At 46.5% G+C, this 24,466-nt stretch overlaps 1 protein-coding gene across 1 annotated transcript in view; it reads left to right on the top strand.

Moving 5' to 3' along the window:
• The window catches only part of LOC132583623 (trafficking kinesin-binding protein 1-like), a 103,956-nt gene that overhangs the window by 46,507 nt on the left and 32,983 nt on the right, over positions 1-24,466 (top strand).

The raw sequence follows: 24,466 nt of genomic DNA, 5'->3' as shown, positions 1-24,466 counted from the left end.
AAGAGTTTCGCCATTCTCCCTCTCTCTTTGTTTTGTACGCAACCCAGACCAGAGGGACTAGGATTTCTGCTCAGCAGCTATCTAAATGAATTGTGGAAACCATTAAGCTATGTTACCTATTGGCAAAGAAGCCGCTCCCACAGTTTGTTCATGCGCATTCCACGAGGGTACTGGCTGCTTCCACGGTCTTCCTCCGAGGGGTTCTCCTGGTGGAAATCTGCAGAGTTGCCACCTGGGCCACGCTGCACACGTTCATGAAACATTATGCCCTAGACGTCCGTCGCTCTCAAGGAGCTCCAGTGGACCAGGCAGTCTTGGAGGCAGTTCACTTATGAGAACCTCCAGCACCCTCCTTTCAGGTAAGATGGATACTACTTGCTATTCTCCCATCGGTATGAAGCACAGAGACCACGAAGAAGATAAACAGGTTGCTTACCTATAACTGATGATCTTCGAGTGGTCATCTGTGCAGTCACACCACCCGCCCTCCTTCCCCACTGCTGTTGGTCCTTCAAGGGTCACGGCGGTCAGAAGGAAATGGCGGGATCCTCGCGCCTGTCCCAGTGGGCGTGCGTGGTGGAGCCCGTGCGCATGACCACTGGAGAGGGCGCGAAAACCCTTCTAGAATTAGCTTTGAAGTTCCGATCGGAACTGCCGCAGGCGCACTATATCCCATCGGTGTGAATGCACAGATGACCACTCGAAGATCATCAGTTACAGGTAAGCAACCTGTTCTTGCGTTTGGCCCAGAACTGGTTGAAGAGTTGGTGGGGAGAGGCTGTGGCTCTGTAGGTTGAGCGTCTCCTTTGCATGCAAAAGGGCCGGGTTTCATTTGTTGTGTATCCTGATAAAAGGATCAGATTACAGTTTATAAGGCCTTTACCTGAGACCCTAGAGAGCCACTGCCAGACAGATTAGATTATCCTGACCTTGACAGACCAAGGGTCTAACTCAGTTTAAGGCCGCTTTAAGTGAGTGATGCTAGCTCGGCTGTGCTTCTCTGTAACAGTATTCCGTATTTTTCAGAATCATATTAGTTTAGCTGCTGTGTTTGCAACCTCACTAAATTTTAAAAACTGCCTCTAAGGGGAGAAAGATATAAACAGTTTAGCCTACTGAACAAAGCGTGAGTCCAGGGGCACTTTTAAGAAAAAAAAAATTATTCAGGGTATGAGCTTTTGTATGCAAGCACACTTCCTCTGATACAATGAAATGGAAATACATATAGGTAGAAGGTAGAGCAGGAAATTACCGTACATCATAATAAAGGTGTTTAACACCTTCAAGAGGGGTTTAGAACACCTTCAATAGCCACCTTCGAGAGGGGTTTAGATAAAAATATGGAGCAGAGGTCCATCAGTGGCTATTAGCCACAGTGTGTGTGTGTATAAATTTTTTTGCCACTGTGTGACACAGAGTGTTGGACTGAATGGGCCATTGGCCTGATCCAACATGGCTTCTCTTATGTTCTTATGTTCTTAACAGATGTCCAAATTGGAATAACAAGCTTAGTCTATATGGTCATCATTTTTTTGAGTTTAATTCTGGGGGAAACATCGTGAGGCAAATAAGTATGTCAAAATTGGACAGACACCTTTTACCAATATGTACCACCCTGTAATATGAACATATGAAGCTGCCTTCTACTGAATCAGACCCTTGGTCCATCAAAGTCAGTATTGTCTTCTCAGACTGGCAGCAGCTCTCCAGGGTCTCAAGCTGAGGTTTTTCACACCTATTTGCCTGGACCCTTTTTTGGAGATGCCAGGGATTGAACTGGGACCTTCTGCTTCCCAAGCAGATGCTCTACCACTGAGCCACCGTCCCTCCCCTGCTCTCCAGGGTCTCAAGCTGAGGTTTTTCACACCTATTTGCCTGGACCCTTTTTTGGAGATGCCAGGGATTGAACTTGGGACCTTCTGCTTCCCAAGCAGATGTTCTGCCACTGAGCCACCGTCCCTCCCCAGCTCTCCAGGGTCTCAAGCTGAGGTTTTTTCACACCTATTTGCCTGGACCCTTTTTTGGAGATGCCAGGGATTGAACCTGGGACCTCTACCACTGAGCCACCGTCCCTCCCCAAACTCAGAGTTTTCCTTCCCCGCCCCCGCAGCCGCCACACCATATAATGCAGCTTTCCCTCACTAATGTATGAACTGGTAGTGTGCATGTACATGAAAGGTTATATCGTGAATCTAACTATGTTGGTCTTAAAGGTGCCACTGGACTCAAACTTTCTTCTGGTGCTTCAACACGGCTACCCACCTGGCTCAGTCTAAAGGTAAAGGCAGTCTCCTGTGCAAGCACCAGTCGTTTCTGACTCTGGGGTGACGTCGCATCACGATGTTTTCATGGCAGACTTTTTACGGGGTGGTTTGCCATTGCCTTCCCCAGTCATCTGCACTTTCCCCCCAGCAAGCTGGGTGCTTATTTTACCTACCTCAGAAGGATGGAAGGCGAGAGAAACCTTGAGCGGCTACCTGAACCCAGCTTCCGCTGAATTGAACTCAGGTCATGAGCGGAGAGCTTCAGCTGCAGTACTGCAGCTTTACCGCTCTGGGCCGCTCAGTCTAGTTTACTGTTAAACAACCTAATGAAATACACTGGAAGTTTCTAACTGAATAACTATGCACTATATTCATTGTATCTTTTGGTCCTGCCCCCCCTCAGTTTTGGGCAGCCCGTTCCTCTTCTTTCAGTTGCTCCTCACCATGCTGTCCCCCATTCTCTACTCTTGGGGGACATTTTTTGGCTTAGCAGGGAGTGGGAAGTACTGTGCAAGGCTTGCTGTGTGTCATGACAATCAAGTCGAATCTTCTGGCTAATCTGACAGACTTAATCAGATTGCATTGGCTCACGTGGCCCAGGCAGGAGGGCTAATTCTGGGTTGAGGATTACGCGAGTGCGTGCCACGCTGGAGAAAGGGCTGCAGCTCAGTGGTAGAGCCATCTTCCTGGCATGCAGAAGGTCCTGGATTCATTCCCTGGAAACTCCAGTTTAAAAAAGGGTCGGGTCATAGCTGACATGCAAGATCTCTGCCTGAGACCCTGGAGGACTGCTGCCAGCCAGAGCAGGCAATACTGACTTTGCTCGAAAAAGGACCTGATTCAGTTTAAGGTAGCTTCATGTTTAGCCGTGGATATCCCTGTGTTCCGCTGATGGAAAGGTGCAACCAATGTTTGGTCACCTGTCAGTATATCATTTGGGGGGTCTTTACCCCAAAGAGGGCTGTACTGCAAGGACAAAGTGAAGCACCCGGCTCAGGTGATGGATTTGGATTGTCGTGGCACAACAGAGTGGGAGACAAACAATTCTGATCCGTGAGGGCCCAATCCCCTGGAAAGTTTTTCTGTGAAAGCCCCACTGAAAACTGAAATTAAGGGCTCTGCAGAAGAGCTCGGTAGTGTTCAGGCCATTTTTTGTAGCAGGAACTCCTTTGCCTATTAGGCCATACACCTGATGGAGCCAACCCTCCAAGAGCGTACAGTAGGCCCTGTAAGAAGAGGGGTGTATGCAAAGGAGTTCCTGATACAAAAGCCCTAGTAGTGCTCATTCGTGTAGTACAGGGGTTGCCAGCCTGGTGCCCACGGACATCTTTCTTGGTGCCCACCAGTGTTTTGAGAAAACATTGGATTTATATGCTGCTCTCCACTCTGAATCTCAGAGTGGCTCACAGTCTCCTTTATCATCCTCCCCAACAGCAGACACCCTGTGAGGTGGGTGGGGCTGAGAGGGCTCTCACAGCAGCTGCCCTTTCAAGGACAGCTCTGCAAGAGCTATGGCTGACCCAAGGCCTTTCCAGCAGCTGCAAGTGGAGGAATGAGAAATCAAATCTAGTTCTCCCAGATAAGAGTCTACACACTTAACCACCACACCAAAATAAAGTGCACAATTGTATCATCCCAAAACCATCACCTCCCACTCCCCCAGTCCATGGAAAAATTGTCTTCCACAAAACCGGTCCCTGGTGCCAAAAAGGTTGGGGACTCTATGGTATATCACAGAGCCTATGAGCAAGTCCTAAAGTGATGTCATCAACCTGCTGAGCCCCACCAACACCACCCTCAAATCTCCAGGAATTTTCCCAAGTTGGAGTTTGCAACCGTACCAATTTTCTGCTTGTGAGGTTTAACAGCACCTCCAAATTTGGTCTTCACATTCATGGCTCCCTCAAAATGCAGGTCACTCTCTGGCTGTTGTCTTTCCTGCTGCCCTGAAATTGTTCAGCATCCTTGCCAAAATGTATTCAATTATTAAAGCCCCAGTCTAAATTATGCATGGCTCCCTTTCCACGTTGATGGAAATGCTGGGTCTTCTGTTGCTGTGGGGATGCCCAGAATCCTAAGTGATATACGGGCCCCACGTGGACAGCAGGATTAGCTAAAATCTGGATTTTTGTTGTTGTTCAGTTGCACAGTTGAGTCTGACTCTTTGCGACCCTAATGGACAAAGTCACGCCCGGCCCTCCTTTCTTCCACAATCCTTCAAAGTCTGCTCAAATTCATGTTTGTTACATCAGTAACGCTGTCCAGCCATCTCATCTTTTGCCGTTTCCTTATTCTTTTACCGTCTGTCTTTCCCAGCATCAGAAACTTCTCCAGGGAGTGCTCCCTTCTCATTCGGTGGCCAAAGTATTTGAGCTTCAGCTTCAGCATCTGACTTTCCAGGGAACGGTCTGGGTTGATTTCCCTTAGGACTGAGTGATTTGATCTTCTTGCAGTCCAAGGGCCACTCAAGAGTCTTCTCCAGCACCACAGCTCAAAAGCATCTATTCTTCTGCGCTCGGCCTTCCTTATGGTCCAGCTCTCACAGCCATACATTACTACTGGGAATACCATCGCTTTGACTATACGGACTTTTGTTGGCAGGCTGATGTCTCTACTTTTTATTATACTGCCCAGGTTCGCCATAGCTGTCCTCCCAAGGAGCAAACGTCTTTTAACTTCATGGCTACAGTCGCCATCTGCAGTGATCTTGGATCCCAGAAATGTGAAGTCTGTCACTACTTCCACATCTTCCTCTTCTGTTTGCCAAGGTGTGATTGGGGCCAGATGCCATGATCTTAGTTTTTTTGATGTTGAGTTTCAAGCCTACTTTTGTGCTCTCCTCTTTCACCCTCAACAAGAGGTTCTTTAGGTCCTTCTCACTTTCTGCCATTAGAGTGGTGTCATCTGCATATCTGAGGTTGTTGATGTTTTTTTCTGGCAATCTTAATTCTGGCTTGTGCTTCATCCAGGCCAGCATTCCTCATGATGTACTCTGCATATAAATTAAATAAGTAGGGTGACAATATACATCCTTGTCGAACTCCTTTTCCTATTCTAAACCAATCAGTTGTTCCATATCCTGTTCTGACAGTGGCTTCTTGACCCTTGTACAGGTTTCTCAGGAGACATGTGAGGTGGTTTGGTACTCCCATCTCTTTAAGGACTTGCTACAGTTTGTTGTGATCCACACAATCAAAGGCTTTAGTGTAGTCAATAAAACAGAAATAGATGTTTTTCTGATACTCCCGTGCTTTCTCCATAATCCAACGAATGTTGGCAATCTGATCTCTAGTTAGAAGTCTGTATAAACTGAAAACATGGTTCTACCAATTGCCTGGAAGAAGCAGCTTCTGAGTTAGCTTTTTTGTAAAAAGAGGTAATCTAACCCAGCTTCTGCTGGGATCAAACGCAGGTCGTGAGTTCTCTGCTCACAACCTGAGTTCGATCCCAGGGGAAGCTGGATTCAGGTAGCCAGCTCGAGGTTGACTCAGCCTTCCATCCTTCCGAGGTCAGTAAAATGAGTACCCAGCTTGCTGGGGGGAAAGTGTAGATGACTGGGAAAGGCAATGGCAAACCACCCTGTAAAGAGTCTACCATGAAAACATTGTGATGCTATGTCACCCTAGAGTCGGAAACGACTGGTGCTTGCACAGGGGACTACCTTTACCCTTTTAAAGCCCTAGCTAAGCAAAGAATGATTACAGGTTTGGTTATGAAACCAGACTGATTACAGGTTTGGAACACTTTCCCTATGAAGAAAGGTTAAAACGCTTGGGGCTCTTTAGCTTGGAGAAACGTCGACTGTGGGGTGACATGATAGAGGTTTACAAGATTATGCATGGGATGGAGAAGGTAGAGAAAGAAGTACTTTTCTCCCTATATATATATATATATATATAAAAAATTTTTTTTGGCCACTGTTTGATACAGAGTGTTGGACTGGATGGGCCATTGGCCTGATCCAACATGGCTTCTCTTATGTTCTTGAAGAGAGTCTGCCCAGGTTTTGCACAGTTGACTGCAGTAGCATAGTTGTTTCAGGCTTCAGGATTTTGGTAATAACCTGTGCTCCCCAATGACCCTAGCCCATTGATCATTTGATTTTTAACCCAATCTCTTTGGAATCAATTGCAGTCAGGTATAATTAGCCCTACAGTATACTATTGGAAAGGGAGAGGGCATGATAGAGGTTTATAAAATTATGCATGGGGTGGAGAGAGTTAACAAAGATAACTTTTTCTCCCTCTCCCAAAAGGTTAAAATTTGTGATCATACAATGAAACGGGTGGTAGGTTCTAGACGGACAAAAGGAAATACGACTTTACACAGAGAGTGATTAAAATGTGGAATTTGCTGCCAGAGGATGTAGTGCTGGCTACAGGAATAAAAAGCTTTAAAAGGGGATTGGATTGATACATGGAGGATAAGTCCATCAGTGGCTACTAGCCAGGGTGACTGAAGGGAACCTCCACATTCAAAGGCACCAAGTGTCTGAATCCCAGAGCCAGGAGGCAGGGTCAGGGGGAAGGCCTCTATGCCCTGTTGTTGGTCGTCCAGAGAAGAAGAAAACTGCAGATTTATACCTCGCCCTTTTCTCTGAATCAAAAATTCAGAGTGGCTTACAATCTCCTATATCTCCCCCCCCCCCGCAACAGACACCCTGTGAAGTGGGTGGGGCTGAGAGGGCTCTCACAGCAGCTGCCCTTTCAAGGACAACCTCTGAAAGAGCTATTCCAAGGCTATTCCAACAGGTACAAGTGGAGGAGTGGGGAATCAAACCCGGTTCTCCCAGATAAGAGTCGCACACTTAACCACTGCACCAGACTGGTGTAGGAACTGTGTGGCCACTATGAGACAGGATGCTGGACTAGATGGACCATTGCTCTGATCCAGCAGGGCTCTTCTTATGTTCTTATTGGGGAAGGCCTCAGCCTCTTTGCCCTGTTGTTGGCCTTCCAGAGGAACTGGCGGGCCACTGGGTGAGACAGGATGCTGGACTAGGTGGACCATTGCTCTGATCCAGGAGGGCCCTTCTAATATTTTTAAATGCTCATTGGTGGTGCAGTGAATTAGTCCATTCCCCACAAATCATCAAGGGAAACCTGATCTTTCTCTTTTTAGATATCCCACCTGCTGACATGTAGATCACAAGCCATCTGATGAGATGAGGCTTTTCTGCCTCGCTCATTTCACACATGCAGCAGCTATAGGATTACCAAGTTGTTGGGTTTTTTTTAATACTATGTCTTTATCTTGGGTTTTTAATAGCAATTTGATCTGCAGACATTAACAGATGGAGATGCTTGTTTCCATGTTGCCTCCTGATTTTTTGCAGGACCTTAGGTAATCCTAACCAGCTCCCCAAAGCCAGCAGGACTAGATGAAAAACCAGGTGTAGATTACTTAAAATAAGATGCGATGGTCATATTCCCTCGACACATTTTTAACATCTTTGGCAAACGTGGGGTATTAAAACGCAGTTTTAAAATGTGCAGTTTGCTATTTGTATGATCAATGGAGAGGAAGTGCTAAGCCAGGGAGCAGGTCTACACAGGTCTACTCAGAAGTAAGTTCCATTTTATTCCATAGGGCTTACTCTCAGGAAAGTGTCTTCAAGATTGCAGCCCCAGCGGGATAAAACCAGAGCCGTGGTACTTATTCTGGATCAATGACTCCAGAGACAGAAACAGCACACATACGTGAAATCCCTATGGAAAGCCAACCCACCCATCCTTCCCATTCAAAAAGACTGCATAAAGATGGAGCTGGGAGACTCCATTCTGCGATAAAACAACAGGGGGGGGGGAGTTCGCTCTCTTGCTCCTCCCTCCCCCCTCTTTGCTGTCTCTCTTACCCCATGCAAGCCTTTTAGTCTCCCTTCCTGACTTGCTTTCATTCCTCAGCTATTTACTTTGAGGTGATGCTCTGAAGGGCTCTGTTGCATTTCTTTTCCTCTAGACCACCCCCCTCCTTCACAGCTGCAAAGTGGCCCGTTCCTAGCAGGTGCTCTGCAGACTCTATAAATAAGGGTGGGTGGGAAGGAGCTACAGGCTGCATTGCAAGAGAACTGGCAGGTGGACCTGTTATTCTGATGCTCAGGCTCTGCCTCGGGGTGCACCTCTTCTTTTTGCTCCTCCTCTTGGCAAGGGTGCAAGTGAAGTGGGTGTTAGGTGGCAGGGTACAGCATCTTCCGGCTCCATGTTGCCCACCGAGGTAGAGGACTTGCTGGATTCCCCCGGCATGGAGTTCTGGACCAGCCCTGCTTCTTACGACGAAGTCAACGGGAATACGGAGCTGGATGATAACACTCATCTGATTTCTCCGGAGCTGGAGGAGGGTAAGGCGAAAGCGGGGTAAATGCAAGGTGGGGTCAGAGTCAAACTGGAGGGGGGTGGAGAGAAGGGGGGGGGGTGTCTCTTTCCCTGACCTTCAGCTGCCTTTTCTCCTCCTCCTGAGGAGTCCCATAAGTTTGCCTAGGTATTGGTTATGTGGAGTGGTGGGGCCAGCTCCGTTCCCCAGACATTGCGTCATAGTAGTAAACGTGGGAAATTGGGGTGGGTTTCCTCCCCTATTTTCCTTGCCCCGGTTACCATATATTGTAAAGCAAATAAAAAGACCTATTTCTCGACTGGCAGCTTCAAACAAGTGATCCCCTATGATAGATCTTCTCGGTGCTCCTATTTTAAAGCTGTGATAGTCGTTCCTCACCGGGAATATTCCTAACCTTCCCATCTCAAAAGATGATATTTTCATCAGGTTGTTTTTTTTTAACCCAAAAGAGGACAGACACTAAAAACAAGAAGACATGTCCTTTGAAAAGAGCGTGTGTGGTCACCCAAGCTGCTTGCTTTCTTGAAATGCCAATTGAAGTAGGTGGAAGGTCAGTTTGAATTAAAATAATAAAGTGTCTGGAGGAAGCTGTAGGCAGACTGAGGGCGGGGGGGGGGGGGGGGGTCTGTTTGTCTGAGCAACCTCCCTTTCCCCCAGGAGGAAAGTGTGTGTGGGGGGGCTGCTTTGCCCTGGTTTTCTAAATGTTATTTTTGCTGCTTTCGCCCCCCCCCCCCCCGCCGCCTTTTTGTCTGTGGAGTCAGCAGCTGCTTGATACTTGGAAATCCTCATTTCCCTATCACCTTAATTTCTGTGCCTTTACCTGTTTTATTTCTGCCTGTTAGCTGTTAAATCTCAGACCCTTGTTAAAAGCAGCTTTGACTTGTAAGAGTGCAGTCTAATCATTAGGGACCACTCCCTCCCTGCGAAGCCTCCCGGGTGGTGTGGTTACTTGAATCTGAGAAGACGAAGAAGACTAGGTTCTTACACCTTGCTTTTCTTGCTTCTAGAATATTTGTCCTATTTTTTAATATTTGAGGAACTGGGAGAATCCATTCTCAATAACAGAGTGCTCTGAAATAAAGCGGCCTTCCTAGCAGATGTCATGCCCTTACAAAAGAAAAAAAGAAGAGTAGGGTTTTTTTTATACCCTGGTTTTTTTCTACCTTAAGTAGCTTACAATCTCCTTCTCCCTATAACAAGTACCTTGTGCAGCAGGTGAGGCTGAGAGAGTTCAGAGAGAACTGTGACTGGCCCAAGGCCACCCAGCAGGCTTCATGCGGAGAAGGGGGGGAGGATCAAACCCAGTCCTTCAGATTAGAGTCCACCACTCTTAACCATTACACCATGCTGGCTCCTGGGTTCAAATCCCCACTCCGCTCTGGATGCTTGCTGGGTGACCTTGGGCCACTCTCAGCCTAGCCCACCTCACAGGGTTGTTGTGGCGTTAAAAATGGAGGAAGAGGAGAATGATAAGAGCCAGTTTGGGTCACTCTTGGGGAGAAGAAAAGTGAGTTATAAATAAAGTGAATAAAGGCTGTGGAGGGAACCAAGGAGGAGTTTGTTGTTGGAGCTGGGAGAATTTGGTGGTGGCAGGTTTGGAAGGCGTGGATTGCCCTACAAAGCTATTAAGCCAATAAGTATGTGGGTTAGATTAGGGGACCTTTGCGGTTTATTCCAGCTTCCTGATTTTGTGACCCCATTTATGTCTTGCTCAAGTCCCAGAGCTCCAGAAAGACCATTTACTCCCCCTTTGTTCACTCTCTTTTCCTAACTTCCAGAAAAAAACAAAACTAGAAATTAGTTTCTGGATCCTGAACTCATATGCAGATATGTTTATTTTTTAATTGGGGGGGGTAGCTGTCTGAGTGCTTAGAGAGGAATAGGTTAAAACCTGAGAATCCAGGGTGTGCACTGTTTTTGGAGGGACTAAAGCCCCTCTTTGGGGACAGTAAAATCGCTGTTTCATAGAGGATCGACTCTCTGCCCCAAAATCACTGAGAAGCGTTACCAGCAACTACATTTAGATAATTAGGGGCAATCAATACTGGACAGGGCTAAAAGAGAAGCTGGCTCCTTTTTTGTGATTAAAGATCAAGGAATGGTTGGGACTGAAAATGTATTGAGTTGTCCAACAGCCAATAAAGAAAAATACTTGAAATAAAGTGTTATTCCAAGTATTGCTGGTTTAATATGATTATAACAATGGGCATTCCTGTAAAGCATATCAACCCTTTAAATGCGGGAAGGGCAATTCATCTGGAAAGAAATTTTAATTTTGCGATTTGTGACTTAAAGTACATGTTTTCTTTTTATCTCACTGTTCCTCTGTGGAGGTCAGGGTGCTGTATGTAGTTCATTTGTCTTATCCTCAGAACAACCCCGTGAGGTTGGTTTGCTGGAGAGAGAGTGACCAGCCAAAGGTATCCAGTAAGCTTAATGCAAACTGGGGATTTGAACCTGTGGCTCTGGGGTTTTGAACCTGTGGAGAGCCAGTTTGGTGTAGTGGTTAAGTGTGCGGACTCTTATCTGGGAGAACCGGGTTTGATTCCCCACTCCTCCACTTGCAGCTGCTGGAATGGCCTTGGGTCAGCCATAGCCCTGGCAGAGGTTGTCCTTGAAAGGGCAGCTGCTGTGAGAGCCCTCTCCAGCCCCACCCACCTCACAGGGTGTCTGTTGTGGGGGAGGAAGGTAAAGGAGATTGTGAGCCGCTCTGAGACTCTTTGGAGTGGAGGGCGGGATATAAATCCAATATCTTCATCTACCTCACAGGGTGTCTGTTGTGGGGGAGGAAGGGAAAGGACATTGTGAGCCGCTCTGAGACTCTTTGGAGTGGAGGGCGGGATATAAATCCAATATCTTCATCTACCTCACAGGGTGTCTGTTGTGGGGGAGGAAGGGAAAGGACATTGTGAGCTGCTCTGAGACTCTTTGGAGTGGAGGGCGGGATATAAATCCAATATCTTCATCTACGTCACAGGGGGTCTGTTGTGGGGGAGGAAGGTAAAGGAGATTGGGAGCCGCTCTGAGACTCTTCGGAGTGGAGGGCGGGATATAAATCCAATATCTTCATCTACCTCACAGGGTGTCTGTTGTGGGGGAGGAAGGGAAAGGAGATTGGGAGCCGCTCTGAGACTCTTCGGAGTGGAGGGTGGGATATAAATCCAATATCATCTTCTTCTTTATATTGTGTGGCTCTTGAAGCCCCATTGGCTGGCTTGGGGAAGGCATTTCTCTCTATCACTTCTTCCAGCCAAGCCAGCTGGTGGCTTTGAGAATTAAAGTTTAAGTTGCTTTCTTTCCACCTCTCCCTCCCCATCTATTTGCCTCCCTCCCTCTGAAGTTCAAGACTTGTGGCTTTCAAACTTCTGACATTTATTCTTTGTGGTTCTTTTGTTAAGCAGGTTTGGCCACCTCTGCCCTAATCTCTGCACCAGGCTGCACTGACTATTAAGGATACATCTCTGTGGGAATGTGACATATGCTGGTTTGAACCTGTGTGCCTTATACAGATCAGTTATTAGAGAAACTGGACTGGCCTCAGCTTCCTATCACTGGTTGGTTTGAGCAGAATGCTGTGCAGTGCCCATCCGTGCCGTGGGTTCAGAGGGCTGAATTCACTGATCTTGTTTTGTTGACTTACCACTCCCCTAAATGTAGGGTTGCCAACCCCCTCAGCCATTGGGAGGGGGATGAGGGGGTAGGGTTGGGTAACTCCTGGAGATTTGGAGAAGGAGCCTGGAGAAGACAGGGACCTCATTAGGGTGCAGTGCCACAGAGTCCCCCCTCCGAAGCATCCATTTTCTCCAGAGAATCGGTCTCTGTAGTCTGGAGATGAATTGTAATTTCCAGGTCCCGCCTGGAGGTTGGCATTCCCACCTGAATGTGTGAATTGCCTCCATGTGGCAATCTTGCCTTTAATGCAATGCAAAACTCTGCTAGTAGAGTCTGAACTGTGGTCGTTCATTCAGGAATCTGATGCCATCGCTTGAGGCTTTAGCCACCAAGTGAGGAATGCGCGTGTCTGAAACTCGCCTCTAGAACATTTGTTCCATAGGGTTTTGAGGAACTGGGGGCATCTATTCTCGGTAACAAGAGTGCTCCAAAATAAAGCGAGCTTCCTAGCAGATTTGATGTCCCTGCAAAAGGCAGCGGGGTGATAGGAGAAGAAGAGGAGTAGGCTTTTATACCCTGCTTTTCTCTACCCTGAGGAGTCTCAAAGCAGCTTACAATTTCCTTTCCTTTCTCCTCCCCACAACAGGTAGGTGGGGCTGAGAGAGCTCTGAGAGAATTGTGACTGGCCCAAGGTCAGCCAGCAGGATTCATGTGGAGAAGTGGCGAATCAGGCCCCGTTCTCTAGATTAAAGTCCACTATTAACCACTGTACCGCACTAGCGGGGCCTGCAGATAAACTCAAAAGTGACAACCGTCCCCTATTTCTATACCATGTATCTTGGTTAGGAGACTCTGGCGTAAAATTGAAAAATCTGCTTCTATAAAACATGCTGACCTAATCATCTCAAAGCCAGTTTCTGCTGTCCACAGGTGACCAGGTAAATGACTGTGTACAAGTCTCAAAGTAATTGGAGATGTCTGAAGGATTTTCTCTGTTGGTGAGACCCCCTTCCCTCCAGTGTTTCTTAATAGCCAAGGTATGGAACCCAGCACAGATGGCTAAATTGCTCCTGTGTTAATGGCCTACTCACCTTTGGACTACTAGGTTATCATCATTCTTGGGTTTTATTGTTCATGTCGATTTATTTGGCACCCAGGTTTGTTGCTCTGGTTTTCTGCCAGTTGCCTTGGGCATCCCTCTAGAAAAGCAAGATGTGGTTGGATAAATCGCTTGTCGACAGCAGTTTCAAGCTTCATTTATCTAGCCGTGTGGCGCTTGCAGGTTTCAAAGGTATCCCTCACAGTGCACGTCGGTCTCCAATTATATTTCTGTCTTCCCTGCCTGTTTTTCTCTTGCTTCAAGCTTTTGTGTCTGAGTGGGCTACTTAAATAGGCTCAGGAGGGGAGAGAGTGTCTGATGGGGGGATCAGGGATTCTGTACCTGCCTGCCATCTGTCCCCACAGTTGGTGTTTTATTTTCCAGATAACATCTACTTATTTTGTTTATCAAGAGCTTGCAATAAGAGCCTGGATCTGTTGGTGGTTCCTTCCTTCCTCCTTCTGAGCCATTGAGGGATTGTTGGAATGGAATTAAATTTCCTCTTGGCAAGACTGGGGAGGGGCCGTGGCTCAGTGGTAGTGTATCTGCTTGGCAAGCAGAAGGTTCAAGGTTCAATCCCCAGCATGTCCACTAAAAAATGATCAGGTGGTAGGTGGCGTAAAAGATCTTGACCTGAGGCTCTGGAGAGCCAATGTCAGTCTGAGCATTTTGTGTGAACATAAGAACATAAGAGAAGCCATGTTGGATCAGGCCAATGGCCCATCCTGTCCAACACTCTGTATCACACAGTGGCCAAAAAATTATATATATACACACTATGGCTAATAGCCACTGATGGACCTCTGCTCCATATTTTTATCTAACCCCCCCTCTTGAAGCTGGCTATGCCTGTAGCCACCACCACCTCCTGTGGCAGTGAATTCCACATGTTAATCACCCCTTGGGTGAAGAAGTATCTCCTTTTATCCGTTCTAACCCGACTGCTCATTTCATTGAATGCCCATGAGTTCTTGTATTGTGAGAAAGGGAGAAAAGTACTTCTTTCTCTACCTTCTCCATCCCATGCATAATCTTGTAAACCACTCTCTTGTCACCCCGCAGTTGACGTTACTCCAAGCTAAAGAGCCCCAAACGTTTTAACCTTTCTTCATAGGGAAAGTGTTCCAAACCTGTAATCATTCTAGTTGCCCTTTTCTGCACTTTTTCCAATGCTATAATATCCTTTTTGAGGTGGGGTGACCAGAATTGCACACAGTATTCCAAATGAGACCGCACCATCGATTTATACAGGGGCATTATGATACTGGCTGATTTGTTTTCAATTCGCTTCCTAATAATACCCAGGATCTAAGTGGCTTGGGATCAGGGGATGTGAAGGCTTGCTTCCTCCCATATTGTCCAGCCTGCCAGCCATGATCCTCTTCATGGACCATCCTCTCTGTGCCCCTTGCCTTTCAAGTTTTGCGGCAGGCCGGCCTTTTCAGTGGTGGCTTCTTACCTGTGAGAATGCCCTTCTCCTTCAAGCTTGCCTGGTGGCTGCAGTATTTTCTTTCAGGTGCCAGGCAGAAACATTTGTTTGCCCAAGCTTTTAACTAAGGGGTTATTTTATTTTATTTTGTATAGTCTTTTCTTAGCCTGAGAAATGTTTGGCCCGTTTTAAGCAGTTAACACATTCTGTACTCTGGCTGTGTTCTTGTATACTGGGTTTCAGTCCTTTTTATTATAATAGATTTTTAAGGTGTTTTAACATTGCAAGTCGCCATGCCAGTTTCCCTGGCGGGGTGGCATGAAAATGTTGCAAATAATTAAAAACATCACAGTATATATTGGCTTAAAAAATTGATAAGCAGTTTGTACAGAAAACTGTTTGAGGTAATTTGCAAGTTTTTTTTTTAAGTGAAGCAAAGCTATAAAAACAGCAGATGTAAATGGTTAATATTAAAACAAGCCAGAAAATGACCCTTAAGCTAGTAGCAGGCCATAAAAATAGCTGATAATGATGGAACTGTTCAGTTAAAAGCCCGGGTAGAAAGAAATGTTTTTGGCCTGGCACATCAGAGGCAGGAAAGTCGGTGTCAGGCGAGCCTCAGTCAGGAGGGCTTTCCAAAAATCAGGTGCCACCACTGAAAAGGCCCTGTCTCCGGTCTCCACATGCTTCATTTCTTGAGGTGGGGACAGAGAAAGCAATTCTGGGGAGGAAATTCTGAACTGGTGGACTGAGCATGGCAGGAATGGGTGTTTCTTCACATACCCCAATCCTCCATTTTTTGGGGGGAGGGGGGAGTGGGTTTCTGTTTTTGATATTCTTGATTTTATTGTTTTTCTTGGTGTGTTGGTTTGCAAATCTCGTTTGCCTGAAAATGTGTGGTGTTATCTATTCTGCTGTAGCATGGGTTATTTGGAGTTGTCTGACTGGTGGGCATGTTTGAGAGAAATGCACAGAAGATTCTGCCTTGAGACATGTAGTTCTAGTAGGATTCTCAGTGCTGGGTTGGGAAACTTGGAGATTCATGAGGGTAGAACCTGGGGAGGGGAGGGCAGGGTTTGAGGAGGGGAGAGACCTCAGCAGGGCATAATGCTACAGAATCCATCCTCCAAAGGAGCCAAATTAGGGTTGCCAACCTCCAGGTGGCACCTGGAGATCTCCCACTATTACAGTTGATGACAAAAATCAGTTTCTCTGGAGAAAATGACTGCTTTGGAGGATGGATTCTATGGCACTGTATCCTACTGAAGGCCCCTCCCCAAACCCCACCTTCCCCAAGCTCCACCCCCAGAATAGCCAGGTATTTCCCAACCCAGAGCTGGCATCCCTAATTTTCTCCAGGGGAGCTGAACTTGGTCATCTGGAGATCAATCATAATAGCAGGCAGTCTTCTGGTGCCACCTGAATTTCTCAAAGAGTAAAGCTGACACTCTGAACCTGGAAACGTCAGTGTTTTTAATGTAGGGTTAAAACAATCAATCAGCGGCTATTGACGTTTGCCATGTTTTAAGCTTAGGAAACGCCTGTTGATGGTCTTGAACATCTTCTCAGGATCCTTGTTCCCTCAGCATCCTTGTTAAGGTTTTGTTCCCGTTTGACAGATGGTGGATTTCCTTAAAAAAACCCCCAACCCATCCCTGTTTCCAGTCTTGCTTCATTTGCATCAGCAATTATTCCCCTTTCCCCATCCCAGCAGCAGAGGTGATGCTGGTCTTGCACTGGCCTGATAACTGTGGAAATGTAATGGCCCTGTGTGCAGGGTGGAGTCTGAAGGGTAGAATGAAACTTCCCCTTCCTGTACAAATTGGCAGAGTGATGAAATTGATTAGCCCACATAGGAGTTCCGACACAGCATGGTGGGTGTAGCCATAAAATGGCTGCTTCAGGAGGTGGAGTCAGCTACAAAATGGTTGCCCCAGCTTACCTTTCAGTTACTGAGGATCTTTGTGCTGTGGTGGCGGCCATGACCAAAGCAACATTTAAAAAAATCTGAGCAGCCAATCCAGAAGCATTGCTTTGTCACACTCACACTTGGCCCCACCAGCTTTCCAAAAACACTTGGTGGGTGCTAGTGAAGGTGTTGGCGAGCACCATGCTGTGGATGCCTGGTCTACACAATTTCATTCCTTGAGGGAAATACATAGAAGGAGGTTAGCATAGGAGAGAGGGCTAGGTTGCCAGATCTGACTCAGGAACTCTTTGGGGACTTTGGGGGTGGAGCCAGGAGACTTTGGAAATGGAGCCAGGACAAGCACAACTAAACTCTAAAGGGAGTTCTGGTCATCATATTCCTTTTAAATGTCTTCTTTCCATTAGGAATAATGGAGGATGAAGGCACCTTCTTTTGGGGTTCACAGAATTGCCCCCCCTGGTCCAGACTTTTTGAAACTTGGGGGGAGGGGTTTGAGGAGAGGCGCCAGATGCTATGCTGAAAATTTGGTGCCTCTACCTAAAAAAAACCAGACCCCCCCCCAGATACCTACAGATCGATTCACCATTATACCTTATGGGAACTGGTCTTCATAGGGTATAACGGAGTGCCCAACGGACATTTCCTCCCTCCCCTTTTCTGATAACCCTGAAATGGGGGGAGGGCCTCCAAATCAGGGGATCCCCTACCCCCAACTGAGGATTGGCAACTCTGAGGGCTTTCTCCACAGTTCCTTGTCATTTATGCTCCTTAATATCTCCTTAGTCTTTCTTGGCAAGGAAGCCATATTTCTACAGCAAGCCAGCTGTGTGATTTGCCTGCTGAGTAAGACCAGTATATATCTTAAAATGTAGCTCGTTTGCATATTTTTAAAAAAAGGCTTGCTCGCAGTGATACAGTGAAACCTGCTGTGTGTAGCAAACTGCGTGTCACATGCTAAGAGCGGATACCTGGAGAAAGTTTAACCTTCAAACTGTCCTTTGAAAAAGCTTACATAGGTTGCCTTTGGGGTATATTTCCACGCTAAACAAAATTCTCCAGGTATCTTGGGAGTAAAAATGTCCCACAAAAATCTTTATGTGAGTATTGTGAAAGGGGGTATCTTTCTGAAGCACTTAAAAAACTCCAGTTCTCTGGACCACTGTTTTTTTTTTTAATAAATGCAGAGGCTAGAAAGATACACCAGTTGTAAAATATAGATTATTTGTGGTTTATTTTCTACTCGCTTTTGTTGTTGTTGTTGCTTTTGCTTTCCAGAAATTACTGTAGTGGCTATACTCTGGAGACATTGGCTACTGTTAACAATGTTGTTAAGGGGAGATCATTCTAGAACCACTTTCCTCTGACTTCTATTTTAAAAAGCTTATCTGGAGTAGCTAATTTATTCCAATATTGTATTTTTTTTATTTTACTTCATTTATACCCCACCTTTCTCCCTCTATGGGGGACCCAAAGCAGCTTACATCTTTCTCCTCTCTTCCTCCACTTTATCTTCAGAACAATGCTGTGAGGTAGGTCAGGCTGAGAGTGTGTGACTGACCCAAAGTCAACAGCAGGCTTCCATGGCAGTGTGGGGATTCAAACTTGGGTCTCCCAGATCCTGATTTGATGTATCTAACCACTACATCAAACTGCAAACAATAGGGTTTGGGGGTAAAATTGGTCTCTCTGTTGACAGTAAGAGACAAACTACCCTCTCCAATATGACTTATAAAATGGAAGGGAGGACAAAGGGTGCCACGTAGATAATCTTTCCCTAAATATTGCTTTTATTTTGTAAATGCTATTGAACTTTGACTGGAGAAGGCAACGGCAACCACCACATAAAAAGTCTGCCATAAAAATGCTGTGATGTGACGTCATCCCAGAGTCGGAAATGACTGGTGCTTGCACAGGGGACTAAAGTAAAGGTCAAGGTAGTCCCCTGTGCAAGCACCAGTCGTTTCTAACTCTGGGGTGACGTTGCTTTCACAATGTTTTCACAGCAGACTTTTTTTACTGGGTGGTTTGCCATTGCCTTCCCCAGTCATGTACTCTTTTCCCCTAGCAAGCTGGGTACTCATTTTACCGACCTCGGAAGGATGGAAGTTTCAGTGAACCTTGAGCCAGCTACCTGAAGCCAGCTTCCACTGGGATCGAACTCAGGTCATGAGCAGAGCTTAGGACTGCAGTACTGCAGCTTTACCACTCTGTGCCACAGGGCTCTACCTTTACCTTTATTGAACAGTGCAAAATAACAGTAGTGTGTTTCCTGAGCTCTTAGAGATGGGCTTCCTGTGCTCCTTATTTTCAAAGCTGTGTCAATCTGTTGCAGCAGCAACAAAGTAGAGACTATTGTGCCCCCTTTGGAAGACATAATACAATTTTATTTCAGCGTAAGAGATAGTAGACTAGAGAGCCTTATGAGCTTGAAGCCCTCCAAAGCTGATGCTGCCATAAAATGTTCCACTGTCCTTACAACACCCCTGCAACGTAGAGCCAAATTACTGACTTTCTGGGCATTGCTTTAAGAACAGATGTTATCTCTTGTGTTGAAGGATGCATCTTTTTTCCCCTGCTTTTCTCTCCCCGCACACCAAGGCTGGATGTGTGAATTTTTTGTCTTGCCCTCAAGCACTAAACTTCCAAAGGAGATTATGTTGGGTTTTTTTGAACTTCTGGGGTACAGGGTAGAGGGAATGATACAGGAGGCTGGCCCTCTCTAGACACTGGCTGTGCACAGAACAGCTATGTAAACAACCCCTCCCCTGGCTGGCTGCATCTTGGTGATTTATCCCCGCTGTGTTGGAATTCATGCTCTAATTATTTCTAATTATGGTTCAGTTGGATGATGAGGTGCCGGAGGGGTTCCCTGTGGAGACAGGGTGGGTGGAAAAGAGGGCAAGCCGACCAGAGGACCGTCATGGCGTCTGTCCGCAGTATAGACGTGCCAGTCAGCACGGAGGCCAGAAAGGAGGCGGGGTGCACTGGTTTGTCAGTGTGGCCACTGGAAAAGAGGAGGACAGCATGTTCTCTTGGCTGGCAGAAGCTGAGATTGTAATTCTGCTTTGGCATGGCCTGACTTCGGTATGGTCTGATTGCATAACGTCTGCGCCCAAGAATAATGTTAAGGGGTTTTGACGTCTTCTCGGATGCTGTCGTGCTAACCTGCGTTTTGCACATGGCAGAACACCTGGGAGTAGGTAGATTTATCCTGGGAGGGTATGAACGATGCCTGCTCTCTGGACAGCAGGCACTGGCCTTGATCTCTAGAGAGAGGATGAGAAGTGGAGGCGAGCGGAAGCTCTCACCTGGGGATTCTGCCTCGGAATAGAATCCAGGTGTCTTAACTCCACAGTGTCCTCGGTGAACCTTGCTTCCTTGTTCGCAAAGGTTTCAAGTGACCAGTGAGGTAAAATTTGTCAGTCTGCGTGGGACAGTTGCAGGACCAATGTCCAACTGGGATTCTAAACAAAGCTGTTCGTTGAATATTCTCTCATTTTGGCCCAGTGGAAATGGAAATACTGTTTTTTTTCTTGACATAGAACCATAGGATCACAGAGTTGGAAGGGGCCATAGAGGTCATCTAATCCAATTCCCAGCTCAATGCAGGATCAGCCTAGAGCAAGGATCCCCAACCCCCAGACTGTGGACCGGTACTGGTCCATGGCCTGTTAGCAACCGGGCTTTAGTTGCATAATTATTTCATTATATATTACAATGTAGTAGTAATAACAATAAGACATTGGATTTATATCTTGCCCGCTTTGAATTTCAGAGTGGCTCGCAATCTCCCTCCCCCACAACAGACATCCTGTGAGGTAGGTGGGGCTGAGAGAGCTCTCCCAGAAGCTGCCCTTTCAAGGTTAACCTCTGCCAGAGTTATGGCTGACCCAAGACCATTCCAGTAGGTGTAAGTGGAGGAGTGGGGAATCAAACCCGGTTCTCCCAGATAAGTTTTACCACACTTAACCACCACACCAAACTAATATAAAGTGCACAATTGTATCATCCTGAAATTGTATCATCCCCCCCCCCCAATCTGTGGTAAAATTGCCTTCCACAAAATCGGTCCCTGATGCCAAAAAGGTTGGGGATCACTGGCCTATAGCATCCCTGATGTGTTTGTCAAGCCACTGCTTCAAGACTGCCAGTGAGGGGGAGCTCATTACCTCCCTAGGTAGCTGATTCCACTGGTGAACAACTCTTACTGTAAAAATGTTTCCCCTAATATCCAGCTAGTTCCTTCCCGCCCTTCATTTAAACCCATTATTGTGAGTCTTGTCCTCTGCTGCCAATGGGAACAGCTGTTCTGCTCGAACAGAGTGGAAAATAAGATCTTTTAAATACCTGCTTCAATGGTCCACATAATTTGGTCTAGAAGTAACTGTACCAATCTACCTAACTCCCAATCTATCTGACTCCCCATCTACCTAACGCCCAACTACTTTGCATGTGACTGTAGGCATTTAAAATTTATATTTCTCTGCTTTGTGCCTACCTCAAATGTACAGGTTAAGATTACAACTCAGTATGTCTTTAGAGCCCCGACCCGGATAGCCCAGGCTCACCTGATGTTGTCGCTGTCAGATCATAGAAGCGCTAAGCAGGGTCGGCCCGGGTCAGTATTTGTGTGGGTGAGACCTCCATGAAAGTCAAGAGTCCTGCCACAGAGGCAAGCAATGGCAAACCACCTCTGAAAGTCTCTTGCCTTGAAAACCCAAGCGGTTGGGCCATTCATCAACTGTAATTTGACAGCAAAAAAAACCAAAAACCAAGAACAAAAAATACCAACTTTAGAAATCTTTGTAAAATGGGTTGAACTGGGTAGGTTGTTATAATATAGTGGGCTCCATGCAATGATGAGGCGAGGTGGTAGTGATCGTAGCTCTTTTACTAGATACAGCGTAGTCGACTGCGGGGTGACATGATAGAGGTTTACAAGATTATGCATGGGATGGAGAAGGTAGAGAAAGAAGTACTTTTCTCCCTTTCTCACAATACAAGAACTCGTGGGCATTCAATGAAATTGCTGAGCAGTCGGGTTAGAACGGATTAAAGGAGGTACTTCTTCACCCAAAGGGTGATTAACATGTGGAATTCACTGCCACAGGAGGTGGTGGCGGCTACAAGCAGAGCCAGCTTCAAGAGAGGGTTAGATAAAAATACGGAGCAGAGGTCCATCAGTGGCTATTAGCCACAGTGTGTGTGTGTGTGTGTATATATATATACACACACACCTTTTTGGCCACTGTGTGATACCGAGTGTTGGACTGGATGGGCCATTGGCCTGATCCAACATGGCTTCTCTTATGTTCTTATGCACTCTAAGACTGAAGACTGGGCCAATGGGGCCAACTATATATACACTCAAGGTGCCCGCGCTAGCATGCTATTGGACCATTCAAACCAGCAGGGGTGTCGTGATTGGAGCAGGGCAGCAGGGATTTGGATCCTGCCGCCTATTGTTCCCGAGTCCCCAAGCTCAGTTCTCCAGGCTCCAATGAGCCAGGCAAGAACTCCATATATTAGTCACAATTCCAATCGCATATACAACAGTTGTAACGGACATTGTAGCATTCACAAAACTGGTGTGATGCACCAGAATCTATGGCAGGGAGGAATATCAGTTTCTTGTGGCTATGACATAAGTAGGAAAGAGTTGTGTGAACTGCTCCTGTACCTTGTTAAATGTCATTGCTTTCCTTTGTTCACAAACCATGAGCCAACCTCTTCCTTTGTTAAGTAGTTATTGGGGGGGGGGGGGGGGGAGTGGCAAGTGGCAGCTGTGACTGGAACTGACAGTAGCCTGGGAGATGCCCTAAATAGGACAAGGCCAAAGGCACGAAATGGCTTGTTTAGGAACCTGAAATGTGCGTTTAAAACCTGCCTTGGCCATAATGTTCTTTTTCCTTTTCTTCCTTTTCTTGTACAAGATGCACCATCTCTCCCTCGGATGGGGGATCTTTCAGGTACATTACCCGCAGCAGGAGGCAAATTTTAGTTTTGTACCGCTTTCAGGTTGGTCCAGGAGTGTGAGAACATTTTCGTACATAATAACACTTCATACATAATAGTAACACACACATACCGACTTGGAACCTTTTTGGGCGGTCTTTCTGGCTGATAAAGGCTTCAGGATGGCGAGTGGAGGTCTTTGCATCCAGTAAGAGATGAAGAATCAGGGATTCCCCTTACCGTTCTCTTTCATTGTGAGGTCATCAGTACGAAGATGCTTAGCATAGTTAGTTGGAGAATGTGTCACTGAATGAGTCCTTGTACATTTTTTTTCCATTCCCGTAATTGATACCAATAGTTTATAAAAGCGCAGAGATTTTAGGCAGTCAGTTCAGTTGGTGTGGGCTTTTATAGGCACCCAAGAACTAGAGATTCCTGAACTTGGCTCAGGTGATATCCTGATACACCGGAGGGTTAGAGCAGGTTTTTTGTATGTAGTTGGTGAATTGCTTGATACGATTTATTTATTTTATTTATTTATTCCGGGATTTATATCCCGCCCTTCCCACGAGTGGCTCAGGGCGGCTTACAACAAACAGTAAAACAATAAAATTGGAACAAAGTAATTACATTTAAAATCAAGCATTTAAAAACCTTAAAAAAATTTTAGCATTAAAACTATACAGTAATCACAGAAATCTAGAAAGCTACATTTATCCAGTCAGGCGTAGGCTAACCGGAAGAGGGTCGTCTTACAGGCCCTGCGGAACTGAGTAAGATCCCACAGGGCCCTCACCTCTTCCGGTAGCTGGTTCCACCACATAGGGGCCATTGTAGAAAAGGTCCTGTCTCTAGTTGTCTTGAGACACACTTCCTTGGGCCCGGGGATGTTGAGAAGATTTTGAGTCCCACGATGCACATGAAACATTTGGGGAGTTCTCACCCTAGCACAGAGGCAAGGGAGATCACGGCCCAAAAGACACATCCTGCCCATGGGAACTTTTCAGTCAGTCCTCAGGGCTTGTTGGAACCATTGGCTAGTAGACTGAGGCTTCCAGAAATTTGTTGAGATGGCTCAATAGTAATGTACCATTAAAAGTGGGGGGAGAGGATCCCAAGTTTGGTCTCTACCTGCTCCTGGGGCTTCCAAGTTGGAAGAGTGGCTGTTCCCATTTCTAGAAGGGGGGAGAGCTGCTATCCAACTCGGAGCCTTCAAAAGCAAGCAGAGGTCCAAGAGAGATCCTCAGGTGAATAAAATGTAGCCACTGTCACACCATCTCAGAATCTGTCGGTTGAAGAGGATCATTGAATATTAAGTTGTCTCATATCTGGGTGTATTCTCTTATTCCCAAGAAAGCTTCAGAATTGGTATCGGCTACAAATTTCAGCACTGTGGTAATCTCAGCATTGTTTAGAAAAGGATGCAAGCTTGTCGCCCAGGGGTCCCCAGCATGATGTCCCCCACACCTCTCCTGGTGCCCACCAAATGATTTAAAAAGTGGAGGGGCGGGGTCAGGTCAGGCACTTGCTGAGCAAGACTTCTGATTGGCCACTGGAGATCCAATTGGCTGCGCAGATTAAAATAATGTTTCCGTGGCAGCTGTCACAGCACTGGTTGTATTCTCTTTCCTCTTCCCCAATGGATTTTTTTTTTTTTGAACTTCCCCTTTTCTCTCCAGCACTTGGGCTTCCTTTGGGACTGTGGCAGCCATTTTGTGACTCGCTCCACTTTCTGCGGCAGCCGTTGTGTGGTTGCGCCCACCACGCTGGGGGGAAATTCCAGAAATGCCCACAGGCCCAAAGAGTCTGGAGAACCTCCGTTGTAGCCCATAATGACTACAAGCATA

This window comes from Heteronotia binoei, chromosome 15 (genome assembly GCF_032191835.1).
Source record: "Heteronotia binoei isolate CCM8104 ecotype False Entrance Well chromosome 15, APGP_CSIRO_Hbin_v1, whole genome shotgun sequence".
In the NCBI taxonomy this organism is placed as follows: Eukaryota; Metazoa; Chordata; class Lepidosauria; order Squamata; family Gekkonidae; genus Heteronotia; species Heteronotia binoei.
The sequence above is the reverse complement of the archived record's forward strand: the minus strand, read 5'-3'. Positions and strand labels throughout refer to the sequence as shown.